This window comes from Myotis lucifugus, unplaced genomic scaffold (assembly GCF_000147115.1).
Source record: "Myotis lucifugus unplaced genomic scaffold, Myoluc2.0 scaffold_50, whole genome shotgun sequence".
In the NCBI taxonomy this organism is placed as follows: Eukaryota; Metazoa; Chordata; class Mammalia; order Chiroptera; family Vespertilionidae; genus Myotis; species Myotis lucifugus.
In genome coordinates this window covers 5,489,484-5,511,686 of record NW_005871098.1, presented here as the reverse complement: position 1 = coordinate 5,511,686, position 22,203 = coordinate 5,489,484, and the positions used below count along the sequence as shown (strand labels likewise).

The window sequence follows — 22,203 nt, the reverse complement described above, 5'->3', positions numbered from 1 at the left end:
CATACAGTATTTGTCTTTTGTATTGTTGTAATGTACCCCGCGAATCACAGAAGGACGCCTCAAGAAGTCGAATTAAAGAGTCATATTTATTGCAATCCGGGACTATGAGGGGACATTCCCAAATCTCATAGTAATAAGATGGTGGCAAAACCAGACTTATATAGGCAAAAATCACAAAGGTATTGATTACATCCCAGGGTTTGGAATGAGGCACCTGGCTCGCAAAAAAGCAGATTACAGAAGCAGAATTAAGCATGTTAATTACAGTTTCGGGTCTCGGGGTCACTGAATTGACAGAAATACATTATCTAGAGCCTTTGGGTAACCTGGGTTAAACTTAGGCATGTTATCTAAATTACAGTTCTGGGTCTCCAGATCACTGAGTTGATAGAAACACATTATCTAGAGCCATCGAGGCAATTTAGAGTAATTGCACTGTCCTGGTCTTAGGACCACTGAGTCAACTGGAATGCACCACCTGTGGCCACTAAAACAATTTAGGGTAATTGTGCTGTCCTGTTTCCCAGGTACAGAAGAATGTGCTTCGATAACCAGTAAGATCACAATCAATGGGATAGTCATTCAATCAATAAGGCATTCAATCGAATGGGATGACTTATACAATTTAGAAAATCAAAGTAACCTGTCCATTGTTAAACAAAGCAAATAGGTACCATACTTCATTCCCCACTGGTTTTATGTACATGAGTCAAATCATGGACTCATCTTCATTAGTTAGGGGATTGTACTGCCCCCTAACTACAAGTAGTTTGATTGAATTAATTTTTCTAAACTGCCAGCTTGGCACATTTAATTTTCATTTACTCACCCCAGTTCTTTTAGGGGCATTCTCTATTCTGTTCCTGCTCTTCTGTTCCCTAGCACATATAGCCCCACTTGGCCCTGGACTTTCTCACTGGCTAGGAAAAAATGTTCTTACAGTTACCAAGTGCCCTAGTGCCACGGTCCCAGTCAGTACTGTCCTCACTGAAGTCCAGTTTCCCTCCTGTGGGCGTCGAGCCTCCTCCTGGCCTGCGTGGAGCCCAGGCTAGGGATCTCACGGGTGTGACCGCTGGCTGCCGGGATCAAGGCCGTCTGGTGCAGGAGCTGGGAGTGGTGTAGCCAGGTCTGGATGCCGTCAACAGGGAGACAGTGTATAGTCCTTTCCAAGTTGGGGTGAGTCCTTGGGTTGTGAACTTCTTTACCCACACCGAGTCCCCAGGCTGGAAAGGATGTACAGTGTCCGAGGTGGCACTGGCAGGGCATCTCGAACAAGCTTATGGGTGGCTCTCTGGGTATACTGCAGAGCCTGCAAGGACTTGAGCAAGGAATGGTTACGACTTTTAACTTTTAATTCCTCCCCTAACTTTGGGTAGGATAGGGGGAGATTTACCAAACATGATTTCAAAAGGAGAGAACCCCTCCCGGTTGGGGGTACACCTGGCCTGTAAGTAGGCAAAGGGCAGGAGGTTGGTCCAGTTTTCACCGGTTTCTGGGATAAATTTAGTTAAAATCCTTTTAGAGTCCTGTTCATACCTGCCTTGAATCTGTGGCCGGTATGCACAATGGAGTTTCCAATTTATGCCTAAGACCTTAGCTGTACTTTGAGATACCTTGGCTACAAAGTCGGGGCTGTTATCTGATCCTATAACTGCTGATAGCCCAAATCTAGGTATAGGCAGTTTCTGTCCTGGTGGCATAGGCTTAAACCCATCCCGAGAAAGAGTCTATAAAAACTAGCAGGTACTTATACACTGATGTCAGTGGCTTAATCTCTGTGAAATCCACCTCCCAATGCTCTCCTGGGGAGTTCCCCCAGGCCTAAATTCCTAGGGGGACCCTCTTACCTTGCTTAGCATTTACCTGTGACCTGCCTCACAAAAGTTCAGAAGTCTTGGTGACACCTATGTGGGTAGCCTGGTGTAACTGGGCAACTAAAGTCTGACCTAGAGCCTCTGGGACCAACAGTCTGCCATCTGGTAGAGTCCATCAACCATTTGGTCCTCTGGTAGCTTGCTTCTGTTCTGCCAATTCCTCCTCTTGTAAAGGCCCCACTGGTTTTTGGGCGGCTTCCTTGGCAGCTTGGTCTGCAACTCAGTTTCCTTGAGCAGTCTAGGGTAACTACCACCTCCTACTGCATACCAGATTTCATCCTGAACATAACTGCTCCCATTTTGTACATAACAGTACCTTGTCTGGTGATGATAGCAGGACATCTGTCAAGTCTGGGCGAGCTGCGTCTGTTACCTCTATGCAGTCGTGGATGGCTCCTCTGGATCATCATCTGGGAGCAGGCTGGCAGGGTTGATGGCCAGTGTCTTATGGAATCAGATGCGGGGCTGGTCCAGGAGAAGAACTTGGTACTGGGTCACCCTGGTGTTTGACATCCATCTCTTCAGAGCATCTCAAAGGAGGGCTTCCACAGCATGGGGTGTTGTCAGGGCTAGTTCCTGGCCCAAAGTCAGCTTATCTGCCTCCTTTACCAGCAATGCTGTGGTGGCCACTGCCTGGAGGCATGCTGGCCACCCTGCAGCCACAGGGTCTAGTCTCTTAGACAGATAGGCCACAGGTCTCTTCCAGGGACCTAGAGTCTGGGTGAGAACCCCTTTGGCAATGCCCCTTACCTCACTCAGGTAGAGGTGGAAGGGCTTCCTGACGTCTGGCAAGGCTAGGGCAGGTGCTGAGACGAGAGCCTTCTTTAACTCCTCAAAGGCCCGTTGCTCCACTTCGGTCCAGTTTAACGGCTGCGCCTCCCCAGCAGTTGAGCACAGAAGTTCAGCAATCTCCGAGAACCCCAGTATCCACAGGCAGCAGTATCCAACTGCCCCTAAGAATTCCCGAACCTGAGCTGGAGTGGCGGTGGCTTGCAATTGGACTACTACAGGTGCTTGATGACTCGCTAACCCCGGAGGGGTTGTTTTGTGCGCAAACCATGGGAAAGAGGCGTTGTAATTTCCCCAAGTAAGCAGAGTCACATTGGCCCTTTCCTGCAAGAGATATTTATCTGAGAGAGGACAGGTTAGAAGAATGCGGCCAGGGGAGAATGGGTCCGGGCCTGGGTTCCTTGGATCCACAGTGAAGTGTGCTCCGTCCCCCTCAAAGGATATGGTGGCTTGTAGTTTCTGCAAGAGATCATGTCCAAGAAAGGGGTACGGGCAAACTGGCATGACCAGCAAGGAATGCGTTACCATGTTCTTTCCAAGGTCCACAGTCCTCTTTGATGTCCAAGGAAAAAGGCAGTTTGTCCAGTGGCTCCTTGGACCGATGTCTTCTTAGATGTTACGGGTCCCGTTGGCTCTGTCAAGACTGAATAGGCTGCTCCAGAACACACCAGGAAACTAACTTGGGGGTCCTATTTATCTTCCTGTGCCCCCACTTCCTACAATAGGCATACTAATTCCTTCCTAGTTTGCTGCCGGCCTTTTCTTTCCTTAAGCCCTATTTCTCCTCTGTGGTGTCCCTATTGTTAAAGACTTTCTGGGCTACCTCTACCAGCTGTGACTGATTCATTCCTTCAAATCCTTCTAATTTTTGGAGCTTCCTTTTCTAACTGCTGCCTTTTAAGCCCCAACTTTTAGCTGCTGCCTTTCAAGCCCTCGCCCCCCGCCCCCCAAACCCCCAACAGAACACGGTGAAAAGTGTCCAAGGAGGGCTTGGGTCTCATTGGGGCGCAGGGAGGCACAAGGAGGCACAGGGAAATTTCCCTCCCCACCACCTACTCAAAATAACCCCTCGGGGGATGAGAGGCAATTACAATCCCGGTGAGCAGAGGGTGCAGGAGATAGGAGCCGGATAGGTGGAGGCGGGGAGCTCGGCGCAGGTCCCCAGGTGACCAGTGGAGGTGCTCCTGCCACGGGGGAAAAGCATTTTCATCTGGCAGCCCTTTTCTCTCTGTTCCCACTGGGAAAAAGCGCTTGCCTCCAGCCAGCAATGGTGGCATGGTGGGGGCCAGCAGCCCTTAGCTGGCCAGGGGAAATACGGCCTGCATGTTACAAAGCACTCCTGTGGCAGTAGGTTGGGTACCAGGCCCCTGCCATCGTACCGGTCCCCTGTGACAGAGCAGCAGTCAGGTCTCTCCCAAGGGAGTGCACTGGAAAGGGATTTCAGCCCCTCCTCTGCTAGCAGCAACCCTTTCAATACATTTGACCAGCTTCATTCCTGCCCACCTTTACAGATTAATTCAGCACAGGCAGGCGGAAGGGCCCATAAAATCTCTGCCCTGGGGAACTGTGAGCCCCACCCCTGAATGTCCCAATCAGACAAGAAAAGCCACAAATACTTTTAAATCTACTCTAGAATTCTAAAATCTCAACCCAACACAGAAATATCACAGAGCAAATCAAAGTCCCTAGTACACAAACATAGACAGAAAGTTTTACTATTTAGGCGGGCCGATTCCACCTCTGACAGAGAGCAAGCACCCTTTGGGAAAAGAACCCAGCGGCCGCTTGGGGGTGTTTTGCTATCGGTCAGAGCATTCAGCCTTAAATCAAACATTTTTTTCTCTCGCAGACTTCCATACTTACATGAACAAATAATTATACCTAAGTAGACATACAAACATCAAATAAACATCTACACTTACACCCTTTCAGTGAACAAGTACTTTTACAGTCTTGGGATCTTGAGCAGATAACAGGAACACTGCCCAAGTCCCCTGATGGGGGCCTGACAGGAACAGATGTGGGGGCCTCCCTTTCCCACATCCCAGGACAGGATTCTTGACCCATGTCTCATCCAGATAGAAACGGTACTCATACTGAACAAAGAAAACAAGACTAAATAGACACGACAACTAGATACATTCCCCATTAAGAACTTTGAATCACCATGGAAACTCAGGAGATGTTTAGAAGGTGTTTTTTCAAAGGAAACAAAACAGAAACAAACATAAAAACACTTTTACACAGGCGCATGCCACATTTATACCACAAAATACCAACAAATCAGTTTCAATTGTGCCGAGATACAGAACAAGTCCCTGAACAGAGGCAGTAGAAAACTGCCTAGGAACGCTTCTCTTCTACCTTTTTTTAAAAGATAGGCCAGATTCGAACCCTTAGCCAGTCCGAGTTTTGACTTCCCTCCTGGAAGTCCCAGAGACGGTGAATACCGTCTAGAAGCCATTCCTCCAGATACAGGACAAGTCCCTGAACAGAGATCCTTGATAACCTAGATCAGTAATCCATTCACACAATCCCCCAAAAGTTAAAGAGGAAGGAAAGAACCATTCAATGTCCTCCAAGAGGATTTCGGCGAAATGACAAAATCGACAGACTGAACACATTGGACTCACAAACAATAACCAGAACCAAAAAAGGCTAACAAATAAAACCAAAAAGACTCACAAACAAAGCCAAAAAGGCTTACAAACAAATCCAAAACCAAAGCCAAAAAGGCTCACAAAAATCCAAAACCAAAAAGGCTAGCAAAGACAAAACAAACCAGACAAATGCAACCTAAGGTTGCCCAGACCAGGACCCCCAGACACAGTCGCGTCGGGAGTTGGACTCCGAGGTTCCGCTGCGTCCAGCCCTCTTTTGAGTCCACCTCCAGTGACCGGTCCCAGAATTCCAGAACCTACCTCTAGAGGATTTTCCAGGTGACTCGATGAATTTTTTAGGGACGAGCGAACGTCCCCTGCCCATTCGCTGGATCCGAAGGGAGTTCTCCGGGGCCCTGGAACTTCTCAGGGTGCGCACCCCCTAGAGATCCCTCAGTCTCCACGAATGGCTCAGGGGAGGTTTTGCCTCCCTTTGCGTCCAAAACAGCACCCCTAAGGGGCTGCATCTCGCTGGAGCCTCCAAATGTTGTAATGTACCCCGCGAATCACAGAAGGACGCCTCAAGAAGTCGAATTAAAGAGTCATATTTATTGCAATCCAGGACTATGAGGGGACATTCCCAAATCTCATAGTAATAAGATGGTGGCAAAACCAGACTTATATAGGCAAAAATCACAAAGGTATTGATTACATCCCAGGGTTTGGAATGAGGCACCTGGCTCGCAAAAAAGCAGATTACAGAAGCAGAATTAAGCATGTTAATTACAGTTTCGGGTCTCGGGGTCACTGAATTGACAGAAATACATTATCTAGAGCCTTTGGGTAACCTGGGTTAAACTTAGGCATGTTATCTAAATTACAGTTCTGGGTCTCCAGATCACTGAGTTGATAGAAACACATTATCTAGAGCCATCGAGGCAATTTAGAGTAATTGCACTGTCCTGGTCTTAGGACCACTGAGTCAACTGGAATGCACCACCTGTGGCCACTAAAACAATTTAGGGTAATTGTGCTGTCCTGTTTCCCAGGTACAGAAGAATGTGCTTCGATAACCAGTAAGATCACAATCAATGGGATAGTCATTCAATCAATAAGGCATTCAATCGAATGGGATGACTTATACAATTTAGAAAATCAAAGTAACCTGTCCATTGTTAAACAAAGCAAATAGGTACCATACTTCAGTATCAGGCTTCTTTCATTCAGCATAATGATTTTTGGATACATCCATGTTGTTAGGTATAGGCAATGTACATTTCTAAATTGGAACTTTAAAAAAATTAAAATAGAATCAAGAGAGAATAATATGCCCCAATTTTCTAAGCCTGTGCCACATAGGCATGAGTTGGGCTGCTACATTTCCACCATTACTCTTCTCCTCATCATCATTGTCATTTCTCATTCATATTTTCATAGCACTTTATAGTTCTTTTACATTTAGCCAGTGAAATAGATCATTCTTACTCCTATTTTATAGATGAGTCACCTGCAGCTCAAAGAGAGCATGTTGTTTATCAACTAGGAGGAGTTTTCCCAGAGGTTTGGTATGCATTCTTTGCAGCAAAGGCTCCACACCGTAGCTGCACATTGCAATCATCTAAGCCAGGGGTGGGGAACATCCAGCCTGCAGGCCATATAAGGCCCCCAAAATCATTTGGACTGGCCCTTCCAAGGCATTAGGGGTGAGTTAATTAAATGTTTGACCAAATATAGCAGGCTAATTTTAAGTTGAAAATTTCGTATGGCCCTCGAATGATGTTATCAATATTCAAATGGCCCTTGGCAGAAAAAATGTTCCCACCCCTGACCTAGGAGTTTGGAGTTGGAATCTCACCCCAGAGTCCCTGACTTGGCTGGTCTGAGGTGCAACCAGATTTTAATGTGCAGCCAAGATGCTTCTTTAACGAATGCCTTTGGAAGACTAAATTAGTTGCTTAATTTAGCACTGTGCCCATGGCGAAGAATTGAAAAATTTTAATATTCTTTGTGTGTGTGTGTGTGTGTGTGTGTTTTCTTAACCAAGTGACCCAGATATCCCCCAGTAGCTGCTGGTAGTATATTTGTGGGAAAGCTTTCAAAATTGCCTGGCAGTGGTCGGCAAACTGCGGCTCGGCAAACTGGGGCTCGAGAGCCACATGCAGCTCTTTGGCCCCTTGAGTGTGGCTCTTCCACAAAATACCAGCTCTTCCACAAAATACCGACTTCTGCACATGGGCCACGAAGTTTCAATCACACTGCACGTGCACACCCGCACGTGGTATTTTGTGGAAGAGCCACACTCAAGGGGCCAAAGAGCCGCATGTGGCTCCCGAGCCACAGTTTGCTGACCACGGGCCTAGGGGAAGCAATGAATTGAGGTAAATTCAAGCTATGAAACTCAAGAAATTTCTAGAAAACAAATTTATATGCCAATAAAAATCAGTATGTTCAATTTGCCTAAACTCAGTATTAGCACCTCCAGCACAAATGTATGCTAGAAATAGGCTAGAGTCTAAAAAGGGTCTTATAACCAACACTGATGGGATGACTGCCATCTCAATGGCAAGACCAGAAGGAAGGGAGACGGGATTCCCTGGGTCTCTGCTTGGCCCTTTCAAGGTAGGCTCTAGAACAGAAATCCCAGCTCACATGTCCCCAGGAGCTGAATATCTGATGGAAGCTAAAGAAGTGAGCCTGCTAGGCATCAGAGCAAACTTTCCATTTATGGAAGGAAGGGAGCTGCTACTCTAGTCCAGCCAATTATTACCATGACAAAATTGGGCAATAATTCTGTTTTAAATAAAAAGTAGAAATACGAATTTTTATCTAAAATCTCTCAACTGTAAATGTTGGCAATTCATTCTCATTTACATTAAATGAAGCCCCCCTTTGCAGGGCAAATTTGAGTCTGTACCAGTTTGTAAATTCTGAAGCTCCAGAATGGAAAATGAAATCATACAAGATTCACTTTTTAGGGGGAAAGTTATTCTTGACCTTCTTTTTTAAAAAAAATTTGTTTTATTGCTTAAAGTATTACAAAGAGTAGTATGTCTCCTATTTTTCCCCCCTTGACCTTCTCCCAGCCTCCCTAACCCCCAGTGTCTTGTGTCCATTGGTTATGCTTATATGCATGCATACAAGTCCTGCAGTTAATCTCTTTGCCCTCCTCCACCCCCCCCACAACCTTCCCCGGCCTTCCTGCTATAGTTTGACAGTGTGCTCAATGCTGCTCTACCTCTGTATCTATTTTTATTCATCAGTTTATAATGGTCTTTATTATCCATAAATGAGTGAGATCATGTGGCATTTTTCTTTCATTGACTGGCTTATTTCACTTAGCATAATGCTCTCCGGTTCCATCCATGCTGCTGCAAATGATAAGAATTCCTTTTTTTTTTTTTTTACAGCAGCATAGTATTCCATTGTGTAGGTGTACCACAGTTTTCTAATCCATTCATCTGTTGAAGGGCACTTAGGCTGTTTCCAAATCTTAGCTATGGTGAATTGTGCTGCTATGAACATAGGGCTGCATATATCCTTTCTGATTGGTGTTTCTGGTTGCTTGGGTATATTCCTAGAAGTGGGATCACTGGGTCAAATGGGAGTTCCATTTTTAACTTTTTGAGGAAACCCCATACTGTCTTCCATAGTGGCTGCACCAGTCTGCATTCCCACCAGCAGTGAAGGAGGGTTCCTTTTTCTCCTCATCCTATCCAGCACTTGTTGTTTGTTGATTTGTTGTGTTGTAATGTACCCCTCGAATCACAGAAGGATGCCTCAAGAAGTCGAATTAAAGAGTCACATTTATTGCAATCCGGGACTATGAGAGGCCATTTTGCTTTCCCAAATCTCATAGTGATAAGATGGTGGCAAAGCCAGACTTATATAGGCAAAGATCACAAAGGTATTGATTACATCTCAAGGTTTGGAATGAGGAACCTGGTTTGCAAAAAAGCAGTTTATAGAAGCAGAAGCAGCATGCTATCTAAATTACAGTTTTGGGTCTCCAGAACACTGAGTCAACAGGGACAAGTTAACTGGAGCCCTCTGACCTTGGGATAACTGTGCTGTCCTTCCCAGGTAAAGGAAAATGTGCTTTCTAAGACTAGTATGACCACCACAAATGGGATATTCACATAATCAATAGGGTATTTAATCAAATGGGATGATTTATATAATTCAGAAAATCAAAATAACTTTTCTATTGTTAAACAAAGCAAATAAGTACAGAAGCCAAACAGCAGGGTTAAAGTTAAACTATAGTTTCTACCTGAGATGATTGCTACCATACTTCAGTTGATGATAGCCATTCTGACAGGTGTGAGATGGTATCTCATTGTTGTTTTGATTTGCATCTCTCGGATGATTAGTGACTTTGAGCATGTTTTTATATGTCTCTTGGCTTTCTGAATGTCCTCTTTTGAAAGGTGTCTATTTAGGTCCTTTGCCCATTTTTTGATTGGATTGTTTATCTTCCTTTTGTTAAGTTGTATGAGTTCCCTATAAATGTTGGAGATTAAACCCTTATCGGTAATAACATTGGCAAATATGTTCTCCCATGCAGTGGGCTTTCTTGTTGTTTTGTTGATGGTTTCTTTTGCAGTGCAGAAGCTTTTTATTTTGATATAGTCCCATTTGTTTATTTTCTCTTTAGTTTCCAATGCCCTAGGAGGGGTATCAGTGAAGAAATTGCTTTGGCATATGTCTGAGATTTTGTTGCCTTTGGATTCCTCTAGCATTTTTATGGTTTCCGGTCTTACATTTAAGTCCTTTATCCATTTTGTGTTTATTTTTGTGTATGGTGTAAGTTGGTGGTCTAGTTTCATTTTTTTGCATATATCTGTCCAATTTTCCCAACACCATTTATTGAAGAGACTGTCTTGACTTCATTGTATGTTCTTGCCTCCTTTTGTCAAATATTAATTGAGCATATTGGTTAGGGTCAATTTCTGGGTTCTCTATTCTATTCCATTGATCTATATGTCTGTTCTTGTGCCAGTACCAGGCAGTTTTGAGAACAGTGGCTTTGTAATACAGCTTGATATCTGGTATTGAGATCCTACATACCTTGTTCTTCTTTCTAAGGATCACTGCAGCTATTTGGGATCTTTTTTTTATTTTAGATGAATTTTTGGAGAGTTCATTCTAGGTCTGTGAAATATGTCATTGGTATTTAATGGGGAGTGCATTGAATTTATACATTGCTTTGGGTAGCATGGACATTTTAATGATGTTGATTCTACCAATCCATGAACATGGTATGTTCTTACATCTGTTTATGTCTTCCTCTATCTCTTTTTTCAACATCCTGTAGTTTTCTGAGTAGAGGTCTTTTACCTCTTTAGTTAAGTTTATTCCTAGATATCTTAATTTTTTTGGTGTGATGGTAAATGGGATTGCTTTTTTCGTCTCTCTTTCTGTAAGTTCACTATTGGTGTATAGAAATGAAATAGATTTCTTGGCATTAATTTTTTATCCTGCTACATTGCCAAATTCATTTATTAAGTCTAATAGTTTTTTGATGGAGTCTTTAGGGTTTTTTTATGTACAATATCATGTCATCTGCAAATAAGGACAGTTTTACTTCTTCTTCCTTTCCAATTTGGATGTCTTCTTTTGTCTAATCGCAATGGCTAATACTTCCAGTACTATGTTGAACAGGAGTGGTGAGAGGGGGCATCCCTGTCTTGTTCCTGTTCTTAGGGGAAATGGTTTTAGTTTTTGGCCATTGAGTATGATGCTGGCTGTGGGTTTGTCATATATGGCTTTTATTATGTTAAGGTATGATCCTTCTATTCCCACCTTGCCGAGAGTTTTTATCAAAAATGGGTGTTGGATTTTGTCAAATGCCTTTTCTGCATCAATTGATTTGACTATGTGATTTTTATCTCTCAATTTATTTATGTGATGTATCATGTTTATTGATTTGCGGATATTGTACCATCCTTGCATCCCTGGGATAAATCCTACTTGGTCTTGGTGTATGATCTTTCTGAGGTACTGCTGGTCCGATTTGCTAGCATTTTGCTGAGGAATTTGGCATCTATGTTCATGAGTGATATTGGCCTGTAATTCTCTTTCATTGTCTTGTTTTTATCTGGTTTTGATATTAGGGTGCATAATATGAGCTTGGAAGTGTTCCTTCCTCTTGAATTTTTTGGAACTGTCTGAGGAGGATAGGTTTTAGTTCTTCCTTGAATGTTTGGTAAAACTCCCCTGAGAAGCCGTCTGGTCCTGAGCTTTTGTTTGCTGGAAGCTTTTTGATGACTGCTTCAATTTCTTCCATAGTTATTGGCCTATTGAGATTCTTAGATTCTTCCTGATTGAGTTTTGGAAGGTTGTATTTTTCTAGGAAAATGTCCATTTCCTCCAGGTTGTCCAGTTTGTTGTAATAGAGTTGTTCATAGTATTTTTTAGCGATCCTTTGTATTTCTGTGGGGTCTGTTGTTATTTCTCCTCTTTCATTTTTGATTTTGTTTATTTGGGTCCTCTCTGTTTGCTTCTTGGTGAGCCTGGCTAGAGGTTCATCAATCTTGTTTATCCTTTCAAAGAACCAGCTCTTGGTTTTGTTGATCTTTTTTATTGTTTTTGTAGTCTCTATGTCATTTATCTCCATTCTGATCTTTATTATTTCCTTCCTTCTGCTTACACTGGGATTTTCTTGTTGCTCTCTTTCTAACTCTTTGAGTTGTAGGGTTAGGTAATTTATTACCATTGTTTCTTGTTTTTTGCAGTAGGCTTGTAGAGCTATGAACTTCCCTCTCACGACTGATTTCGCTGTGTCCCATAGGTTTTGGATTGTTGTGTTTTCATTATCATTTGTTGCCATGATGTTTTTTATTTCTTCTTTGATTTCTCTCTCCTGCCTGGACCACAGACCTCACCTTATCCCAGGCGAAATCTGACCTTTCCGTGAGGGGGTGCAGAGCCACTCAGAATCCGAGTCCTCGCGCCACTTGGGGACCGGTGTTCCCGGGTTCGCAGCTGTTCGTTGGGTGCCATTGTTGTAGATTCCCTGGATTTTCAGGCTTCCAACAACATCCACTCTCCCCCTCAAGATGGTGTGGTCTCCTCATCAGAGCTGCTCGCTCCAGGAGGGATCCCAGCAGCAGTGGAGGCTGCCAGGTCAGGGGAACCCCATCCCCCACAGTCCCCTGGGGTATAGCTGTCCCTCAACTCACAAACAAACACTCCCCATGCAACCACACACTCTCCCTTCATTCTTTCATGCACTATCTTGCAGTTTGCCTTCCCATCAACAGCCATTGTCCTTCTTCTGTCCTTGACCTTCTTAAGGGTCCGTGGCTGGGTCTGAAAAATTAAACTGATGGAAGACAGATTAACAAGAGAAAAGCATACATATTTTATTACATTTTTACATATACATGGCAGTTTTCACAGGAGAATAAAGTCCTGAAGAAGTAGTAAGAGTATCAGGCTTTGATACCTTTTAGGTAAAGAAACAAATAAGTGAAGAATTAGCAAGACAAAAGGGCTTGGGCTAATGAATGGATAAGAAGTGACTGGGAAGACAAGGGTTCCTTTAGTAAGGTTTGATTATATATATTTCTCAGCCCAAATTCCCTGTCTCTGGTGATATGAATGCCTTTCTTCTTCCAGGCATAGGGAGGTCACCTTTCACATGGGAGTTCTATGACCTGTTTCAGGGAAGAAAAGCAGGGGTGAGGGCTTCGGTCAGAGTACCTTTCTGCTTCTGCCACTTTCTCATACCCCTTTAGCTTAAAATATTCCAGTTTCAAAGATGCCATATTTAGGGCGTAGCATTTCCTGAACCCCATCTGAAATTTCCCCAAGAAGTCTCACAGTCCACTAACTGAGTTAGTAGATTGTCCCATAACCCATGGAAGCAGTATCTCAGTCTGTAGCATTTCTATGGAAAAGGAAAGTTAATGGTTAGAACTAATTTAAGTCTAGAGGTCATTTAAAAAGATTTTTAGATGTTGGGCTTCAAGCATCTTCAGATAGAATAGGGCAGGCAACGGTAACCTGACAGATTTTTCTGGTTTGTAGTTGGATGTCCCTGGTATTTTGGTAAACTTACAACAGGCATGAAGATTGTCTAAACATGAGTCATTGTGGTACTTTTTCTGAAGTTTATATCAAGTTGTCCAACTTTAGCTTATAGGGCTTTGGAAAAGGCAATTTTAGTTTTCAATGATTCCACCTCAGCAGGTGGGAGGAAATTTGGAACATTAATTTGAGGAGTTGTAGCCAGATATTGGAGACTCCAGTCCAGTTTACAGGTAGATAACCAAACCTCCAAAAAAGTGAGCAGAACCAGTATTGGATCTCACAAGGGTGTGTTATAGTTTCCTGCTAACATTTTTTTTAATCACCCCATTTCTATCAGATAATAAAAGTAAGACTAATTTCTTTGCAAAATAAGTCTAGTCTCATTAAACTTGGCCTGGTTATTCATATAGGAGCAGCAAGAATAGTGATGATCATATAAGCTCTTTTAAAGTTTGCTTTGTTGAAAAAAATAAAATAAATAAATAAAGTTTGCTTTGTTGGAACTTTTCACTACCCAAGTTAGACTTTAAAAGCCTCTCAAGGCTAAGAAACCAAGCCAAGAACTTGCCACTAGACTTTGCCTGCAATACCTATAGATTTAGGTTAATATCTTTCTTCTTGAAGTCTCCAAAATATCCTGAGTTTCCTGGGCCCATCAGAAGTGACCTTTCTTACTCACCTGCTAAGGCTGCTGGGAACCCTGTACGCAAGGTACCAGACTAGTTTTGCCAAGGGGCTTCATTTGGCTCCATAGAATCAACCTTAATTTCTTAAAGCTGTCTTGTAATATCTGATTCTATACACATTCTTAAATATGACATTCCAGTCAAAGCATTGGTAATATATGCAATGTTTCCAATTGTCTCCCTTATAAGGAAAACAGACTCTTTATTTAAAAAGTAAGTTTTTATTTATTTCAGAGAAAGGAACGGAAAGGGAAAGATAGAGAGAAACATCAATGATGAGAATCATCAATCAGCTGCCTCTTGCATGTGCCTTGACCTGGAATCAGACCATGACCTCCTGTCTCATGGGTCAGCACTCAGCCACTGAGCCACACTAGCCGGGCAGGAGAACAGACTTATTGAACTTATGCAAATAGCTATATTGCCATGAAAATAAGAAAAATCACTAAGAATTTTCTAATTCTGGAAGAATAGAGTAGGGAGAAAAGCAATTGTTTTATCTTTGTTCACAAGGTATACTTTACCAAATTGCTGTAAGTCTTAAATAGCTTAAGAGAAAAAAGAAAAAAGTTTCCTTGAACCTGGAAAACAAAATATTAAGAATCCAGCAATTTTTTAAAGTCATGAAAATGAATCATCCTCATCAATTTATTCAGTACTATATAATTAATTTTTGTACTATTTGATCTTGTGTTAGCAATTTTATGAATGCCTCAGTTTCTCCATTAGAGTTTTAGCAAATTTTTACCAGTTCAGATGTATATACTTCTTAGAGTTGTTTCCATGAATCTCCTTGAAGACAAGCACTTTTGCAAAAGCATCAGAACAAATAAGTAGCTGTCTGTAAATGGCAAAAGACTTAAAAGTGGTCAAATTAAAGATTTGATGAGAGTTTATTATAATTGACACAGAATTATGGTTATTTTTGTGACATAGAATATTTTAAGTTAATAATTAGAATTAACTTAATAATAATTAGTTAATAATTAGATATTGCCCTAGCTGCTTTGGCTTAGTGGATAGAGCATCGGCCTGTAGGCTGAAAGGTCCTAGGTTCAATTCCAGTCAAGGGCATATGCCTGGGTTGCGGGCTCGATCCCCAGGAGGGGGGTGTGCAGGAGGCAGCCAATCAATGATTCACTCTCATCATTGATGTTTCTATCTCTCTCTCCCTCTCACTTCCTCTCTGAAATCAATAAGTATATCTTTAAAAAAAAGAATTATCACAGATATTATCAGTCCTTCAGGACAAAATTACTCTCTTTTTCTCTTAAAAAAACACATTTTCAGCCCAGCTGGTGTTGCTCAGTGGTTGAGCATTGACCCATGAACCAGGAGGTCATGGTTCGATTCCTAGTCAAGGCACAAGCAGGAGGAAGCTGATTGATGATTCTCCCTCTCCTTTCCTCTCTCTGAAATCAATAAAAACACTTTAAAAAAAAACCACAGCCATTTCATACCTCATATTTTTTTGTACCAAAAACACATCCTAATTTTTTTGCATACAAAGTTGTTCCCTTATTATTCTATTAGCTTTAATTACATATGTTAATTAGAATTTTTAAGCCCCAGAATCCTTTATTTCTAGTGAAAACTAGAGAATAAATAATTATGAACTGTTTTTATGAATATACATTTTACCATTTCTAGAAGTATACACTTTCTCTCAAAGTATAGTTTTCAAAATGGCACAGAACGTGTTATCATTAATTCCTCTGTAATAGGAAGGCAAAAGTAAATAAACTTGTGTTCAGTAATTAATGTCTCAGTATTTTATCTAATTTTGAAATGATCTAGATACTCAATGAATTACCATCATTTAATTGAACAGTAAAACTTTAAGGTTTCAAGTTACTAAAAAGATTTTGGAACCTACTTAAATAGACATATTTTATAAAACATAATGTTTGTTGAAAAGCTCATTTATTATAAACTTTTATCTCACATTTATTAATTCATTCACTCATAACAATTGTGTTTAAATTACTAATGAAAATTTAATGAGACATTAGACAAGATTAGCCTTCATCGTATGTCATTTCTCTTTTTGACAAATTTTTTAACATATAGTTCATGAAATATATATATACAAATATATAGACATCTTATCTAATAAAGATGGGATATGCAAATTGACCATCACACCATAACGGTCAAGATGGCTGCACCCACAGTGGAGGCAAGAATTCCGTAACACAAGATGGCTGCACCCACAGCGGAGGCCAAGTTCCCGTAATGAGCCTTAATGAGCAATCAGCAAGGACCTGAGGCTGCGTGTTGCTGGGCCGGGGCAGGGGACCTGAGGCCGTGCCCTCTGCCATGTGGGGCTTGACAGGGAACCTCAAGGTGCATCCCCCACCCTGGCCCAGGTTGGGGGGCTTCAGGCCACACCCCCTCCCTGGGCTGTGGGACCTGAGGCTGCGCCCCCACTGGGCAGGGCTTGACGGGGGACTTCAGGCCACGCCCCCTGGCCTGGGCCAGGGGACCTCAAGGCACACCCCTCAGCCCAGGCTAGGGGACCTCAGGCCACCCCCTCACACCCCGGCTCCAGGCCAGGCAACCTGAGACCGCACCCAGCAGGGCTTGATAGGGGTTGGGCCGGCCGGGTCTGGATCTAGCCCAATGAGGGTGGGGCCGGCTGGGTCTGGGTCTCGCACAATTTCAAGGCGCACGTGGGTGGGCAGGAACTTGACTCTGGTTCCCGTGGCGCACCCCAGACTCTGACAGGAGGAAGATTTTCATATACATTTTACTAATTTTCTTTCCTCTCTGACACTTCTATTATAGAGAATGGGAAAATAGCAATATTAAAATATTTCTTCTAATTAACTTCCTTTTAATGTGCATGAATTTTGTGCACCAGGTCACTGGTATACCTATATATTGAGAAGCCTCAAACATCATAGAGACAATGCAACTAAAAAGTTTAACATAATTTTTCTCTTTTCCATGCTACCATACTCAACATGCATTAAGCAATTTATGTTTATGTATTTTTTGTTTTTAGATTGAATTTATAGTTTTATACTCTTAAACATCTAGTAGCGATAAAAAAACTTTGACTAGTAAACTAAGTATAAAAAATTATATGTCTGCATTATATTTAATGCTGACAACTCTGAAGTTATGCCTATGTTTTTTCTTAAAACCAGCTGTTTACCAAAGATTATCCCGAACTACATGAACTTAAAAAACAAAACTGTGGGTAGATTCTGTATTTCTGATAATTTTAGGATTACTTAATTTATCTGTAAGTTCATTTATATCCAAACCAATTTGAATAAAAATCCTTTGAAAGATTTTATAAATTAATTTGATAGTACTACACAAAGGTAGGAAAAATATCACACATCCATAACATACTGTTAAAAAATACACTGAGGTCTTTAAAATTTTTAAAGTGTTTGAATAAAAATCTATTTGAATTAGGCATTGCCAAACAGGAAGTTACACTCAACAGACAGGAGTTCAGGGAAAGACTTTTATAGAGAAAAGGCAAAAGCAAATAAGGACATTATTGGTTGGCTATAGCTTAAAACCTAGTTGGCTGTTTGTGATTGGTTGTTCTTTAATTTCACAATCCTGAGGCATTTACAGGTTTAGATTTGGTTTGCTTGCATAAGCTCCATGGCATTAAAGCCCTCAAGCCTTAGGGCCTTCCATTTAATTAATTTAATAACACATATACACATATATCAATATAAATAAACATATAGACAGACACACAGAACTTATAGCTTTTTAAGAAATTTTAGTCATGTCAAGTACATTAATACAAACCTCCCTAGTATAAAAGAACAGATGGAGCAAGTTAAGGTTATCTGCTCAGATGGCTAAAGCATTTTACTAATATTTATGAAGAAGACTTAAAATTTGTATCTGCTCTTGGCAAGCAATCTTACGGAGGCTGTGGACTAGATTTTGGGCAAGGGAGCTTTCATAGCAGTTTGGAGTTTTGTAAGCCTCTTTTCCCTTCTTTTTCCCTTCAATCTCAAGTGGTTGTGGGTAGTATCTTAGTGATCTCTTGGGATGCTTTCATTTCAAAGACATGGTAAGATTTATCTCTCCTAGGGACACAATCCTTAAGTGCAGAACAGTTCTGTTTACAATGTCCTGATCTGTTATATCTGCAATAATTTGGAGATGAGTAGGGGATGTTTGGGTATTGGTAAGTGTAGGTGGAAGGATATAAAGGGCTGATACCCCCTCCCCATCCAACTACATTATCTTCAATTTGCTTCTTAAATCTTTCAACTAAGATAGAAATAAAAAATTTCTATGATCTAGATTTAGAGCTGTGTGTCTGGAATGCTTTAATGTCACAGGACAAAGCCTTTAGCATGTTTGCTTTTCTTCTGAGTACATGGCTTCATTTCAGCTTAGGACAGAGGCCTTAAAAGAAGTTCTATCAGGCTCTGAATATCAACCTCCAATTTGGCCAACTTCTGGCCATAGAGCTCTTTTTAAAAAAATTGTTTCAAATATTTATATCAAAGGTTTACCTATCAAGTGACTTAAAACCAAAACCAATACTTAGCTGTGAATTCAAGAGTCATCCCCAAAGAAGGTAAAAAAGATGCAACCCTCCTAAGATGCAGAACAGGTCCCAAAGATAGCCGAAAGAAAGACTTTCCTAAGAGCTGGCAACAGTCAGTAGGACACTAGTCACAAATTGGGTGCAGCCCACATCTATGTACAAACATATATATTTTTTAAGAATATGTGTAATGTTACAGCATTTTATATTTTTATTTTTATTTTTTTATAAATTTTATTGATTTTTTACAGAGAGGAAGGGAGAGGGATAGAGAGTAAGAAACATTGATGAGAGAGAAACATCAATCAGCTGCCTCTTGCACACCTCCTACTGGGGATGTGCCCACAACCAAGGTACATGCCCTTGACGAGAATCAAACCTGGGACCTTTCAGTCTGCAGGCCGACTCTCTATCCACTAAGCCAAACCGGTTAAGGCTGTACACCCATATTTGAGGGCCCTCAGTCTAACAATTGGTTGTCTGAGTCACTTGCATGCCCCAATAGACAGAAAGGCAAGCCAGATTCTCAGGACACAAAACAAGAGAGAAACAGGAAAGCAATAGCTATTCCTGGGAGGGAAAGCATCAATAACTATTGGGTACCACAAAACCAAATGTTTTTTTCAATTGCCAATGATTTTTTTCCCCATTTTAAAATATATTTTTTTATTGTTGCTATGCAGAAGCTTTTTATTTTGATGTAGTTCCATTTATTTGTTTTCTTCTTAGTTTCCTTTACCCTAGGAGCTGTATCCATAAACAGATTGCTATGTGAGATGTCTGAGATTTTATTGCCTATGTTCTCCTCTAAGATTTTTATGGTTTCATGCCTTACATTTAAGTCTTTTATCCATTTTGAGTTTTTTCTTGTGTATGGTGTAAGTTGGTGGTCTAGTTTCATTTTTTTGCATGTATCTGTCCAATTTTCCCAACACCATTTATTGAAGAGACTGTCTTGACTCCATTGTATGCTCTTGCTTCCTTTGTCAAATATTAATTGACCGTAATGGTGTGGGTCAGTTACTGGGATCTCTATTCTGATTCATTGGTCTATATGCCTGTTCTTGTGCGAATAATAGGCTGTTTCAGTTATAATGGCTTTGTATTATAGTAGTTTGATATCCTGTATTGTGATCCCTCTTACTTCATTCTTCTTTCCTAAGATTGCTGCAGCTATTTGGGTTTTCTTATGGTTCCATATAAATGTTTGGAGTATTTGTTCTAGTTCTGTGAAGTATGCCATTGGTATCTTAATAGGGATTGCATTGAACCTGTAGATTGCTTTGGGTACTATAGACATTTTAATGACGTTAATTCTTCCAATCCATGAACATGATATACGCTTCCATTTGTTTGTATCTTCCTCTATTTCTTTTTTTAATGTCGTATAGTTTTCCAAGTACACGTCTTTTACCTCCTTGGCTAAGTTTATTCCTAGGTATCTTTTTTTGTTGTTGCATGGTAAATGGGATTGCTTTATAAGTTCTTCTTTCTGAGAGTTCATTATAGGTGTATAAATATGCTATCTAATTCTGGATGTTCATTTTGTATGCTGCTACTTTGCCGAATTCATTTATTAAGTCTAGTAGTTTCCTGGTAGAGCCTTTAGGTTTTCTTTTCTTTCTTTCTTTTTTTTTTTTATCTTTAACCGAGGATATTTTTCCATTGATTTTGAGAGAGAGCAGAAGAGAGAGGAAAGACAAAGAGAAATATTGATGTAAGAGAAACACATCGATTGGTTGCCTCTTGCATGAGCCCTGACTAGGACCCAGGCTGGGGAGGATCCTGAACGCAAGGTATGTGCCCTTGATCAGAATCGAACCCAGGACCCTTTGGTCCACAGGCCGACACTCTATCCACTGAGCCAAACCAGCTAGAGCTTTAGGTTTTCTATGTACAATATCATGTCATCTGCAAATAATGAGAGTTTTACTTCTTCCTTTCCAAATTTAATGCCTTTTATCTTTTCTTGTGTGATTGCTGTAGCTAGGACTTCCAGTATTATGTTGAATCAGAGTGGTGAAAGCTGGAATCCTGTCTTGTTCTTGTTCTTAAGGGCAACGCTTTTAGTTTTTGCCCATTTAGTATTATGCTGGCTGTAGTTTTGTCATATACGGCCTTTATTATGTTGAGGTATGATCCCTCTATTCCCACTTTACTGTGAGTTGTTATCAAAAAAACGGTGCTGGATTTTGTCCAATGTTTTCTCTGCATTTATTGATATGATAATGTAGTTTTTATCTTTCAATTTGTTTATGTGATGTATCACATTTACTGATTTGTGAATATTGTACCAGCCTTGAATCCCTGCAATAAAACCCACTGGATCATGGTGTATGGTCTTTTTAATATATTGCTGGATCCAGTTTGCTAATATTTTGTTGAAGATTTTAGCATGTGTGTTCATCAGGTGTATTGGCCTGTAATTTTCTTTGTAGTGTCTTTATCTGGTTTTGGAATTAGGATAATGCTGGCTTCGTAAAAGGAGCTTGGAAGTGAGTGTTCCTTCCTTTTGAATTTTTAAGAATAGCTTGAGGAGGATGGGTGTTAGTTCTTCTTTGAATGTTTGGTAAAATTCACCTATAAACCCATCCAGTCCAGGATTTTTGTTTGCTGGAAGTTTTTTAATTTTTGTTTCAATTTTATTAGTTGTTAGTGGCCTACTCAGGTTTTCTGATTCTTCCTGATTGAGTTTTGGAATATTGTATGTTACCAGGAATTTGTCCATTTCACCCAGGTTGTCCAGTTTGTTGGCATATAGTTGTTCATAGTATTTGCTTACAATCCTTTGTATTTCTCTGATGTCCATTGTTATATCACCTCTTTTACTTTTGATTTTATTTATTTGTTTCCTCTCTATTTGTTTCTTGATGAGTCTGGCTAACGGTTCATCAATCATGTTTATGAAAAAAACAGCTCTTGGATTTATTGATCTTTGATACTGGTTGTTTTTTTTCTCTATGTCATTTATTTCTTCTCTGACCTTTATGATTTCCTTCCTCCTACTTCCTCTGGGCTCTTCTTGCTGTTCTCTTTCTAATTCATTTAGTTGTAGGGTTAGATAGTTTATTAGTTCTTTTTCTTGTTTCTTGAGGTAGGCCTGTAATGCTATGCTTCCAAAGTGGGAGGAGGCGAAGCCAGCGGACATCAGCCCAGAATCCAGCCCTTCCTCCTGGAGGCAGCAGGCTCTCAGCCCAGAACCCCAGCCAGAATCAGAAGAGCCTGAGGGAGGCTTCAGGAAGCTCTACACAGAGCTGCACATTGAGAACGAGAGACTTTGTGAGACCCTGACCTAGACCACGCTATAGCTGGCGCAGCTCAAAATGGAGCTGGAGCGCGCCACGCAGAGGCAGGAGCACTTTGCAGAGAGGCCAGCCTTCCTGGTGCTAAAGAGATTTGAGCGCAGGGCCCTGGAGTGCAAGGCTGCTGACCTGGAAGAGGAGCTGAAGGGCCTGTCCAACCTCCGGGCTAACAACCAACGCCTCAAGGACGAGAATGCAGCCCTGATCCACGTCATCAGCAAACTGTCCAAATGACCCCAGAGGACTTGCCCCTGCACCCGCATTTATACAGCTGCTTCTGCCACACGCACAGCTTCCCCTGTGTGAACATGAGTGACAGGGCTGCCGGGGAGTCTCTGAGAAGCCATAACCTCCCCTTTGGACCTCCAGGCTGGGAGGGGA

The 22,203-nt window shown here is 41.4% G+C and overlaps 1 protein-coding gene across 2 annotated transcripts in view; it reads left to right on the top strand.

Annotated features, from left to right (window-relative positions):
- The window catches only part of TM4SF18 (transmembrane 4 L six family member 18), a 45,204-nt gene that overhangs the window by 4,653 nt on the left and 18,348 nt on the right, over positions 1-22,203 (top strand). The gene's annotated exons all lie outside the window — the stretch shown is intronic.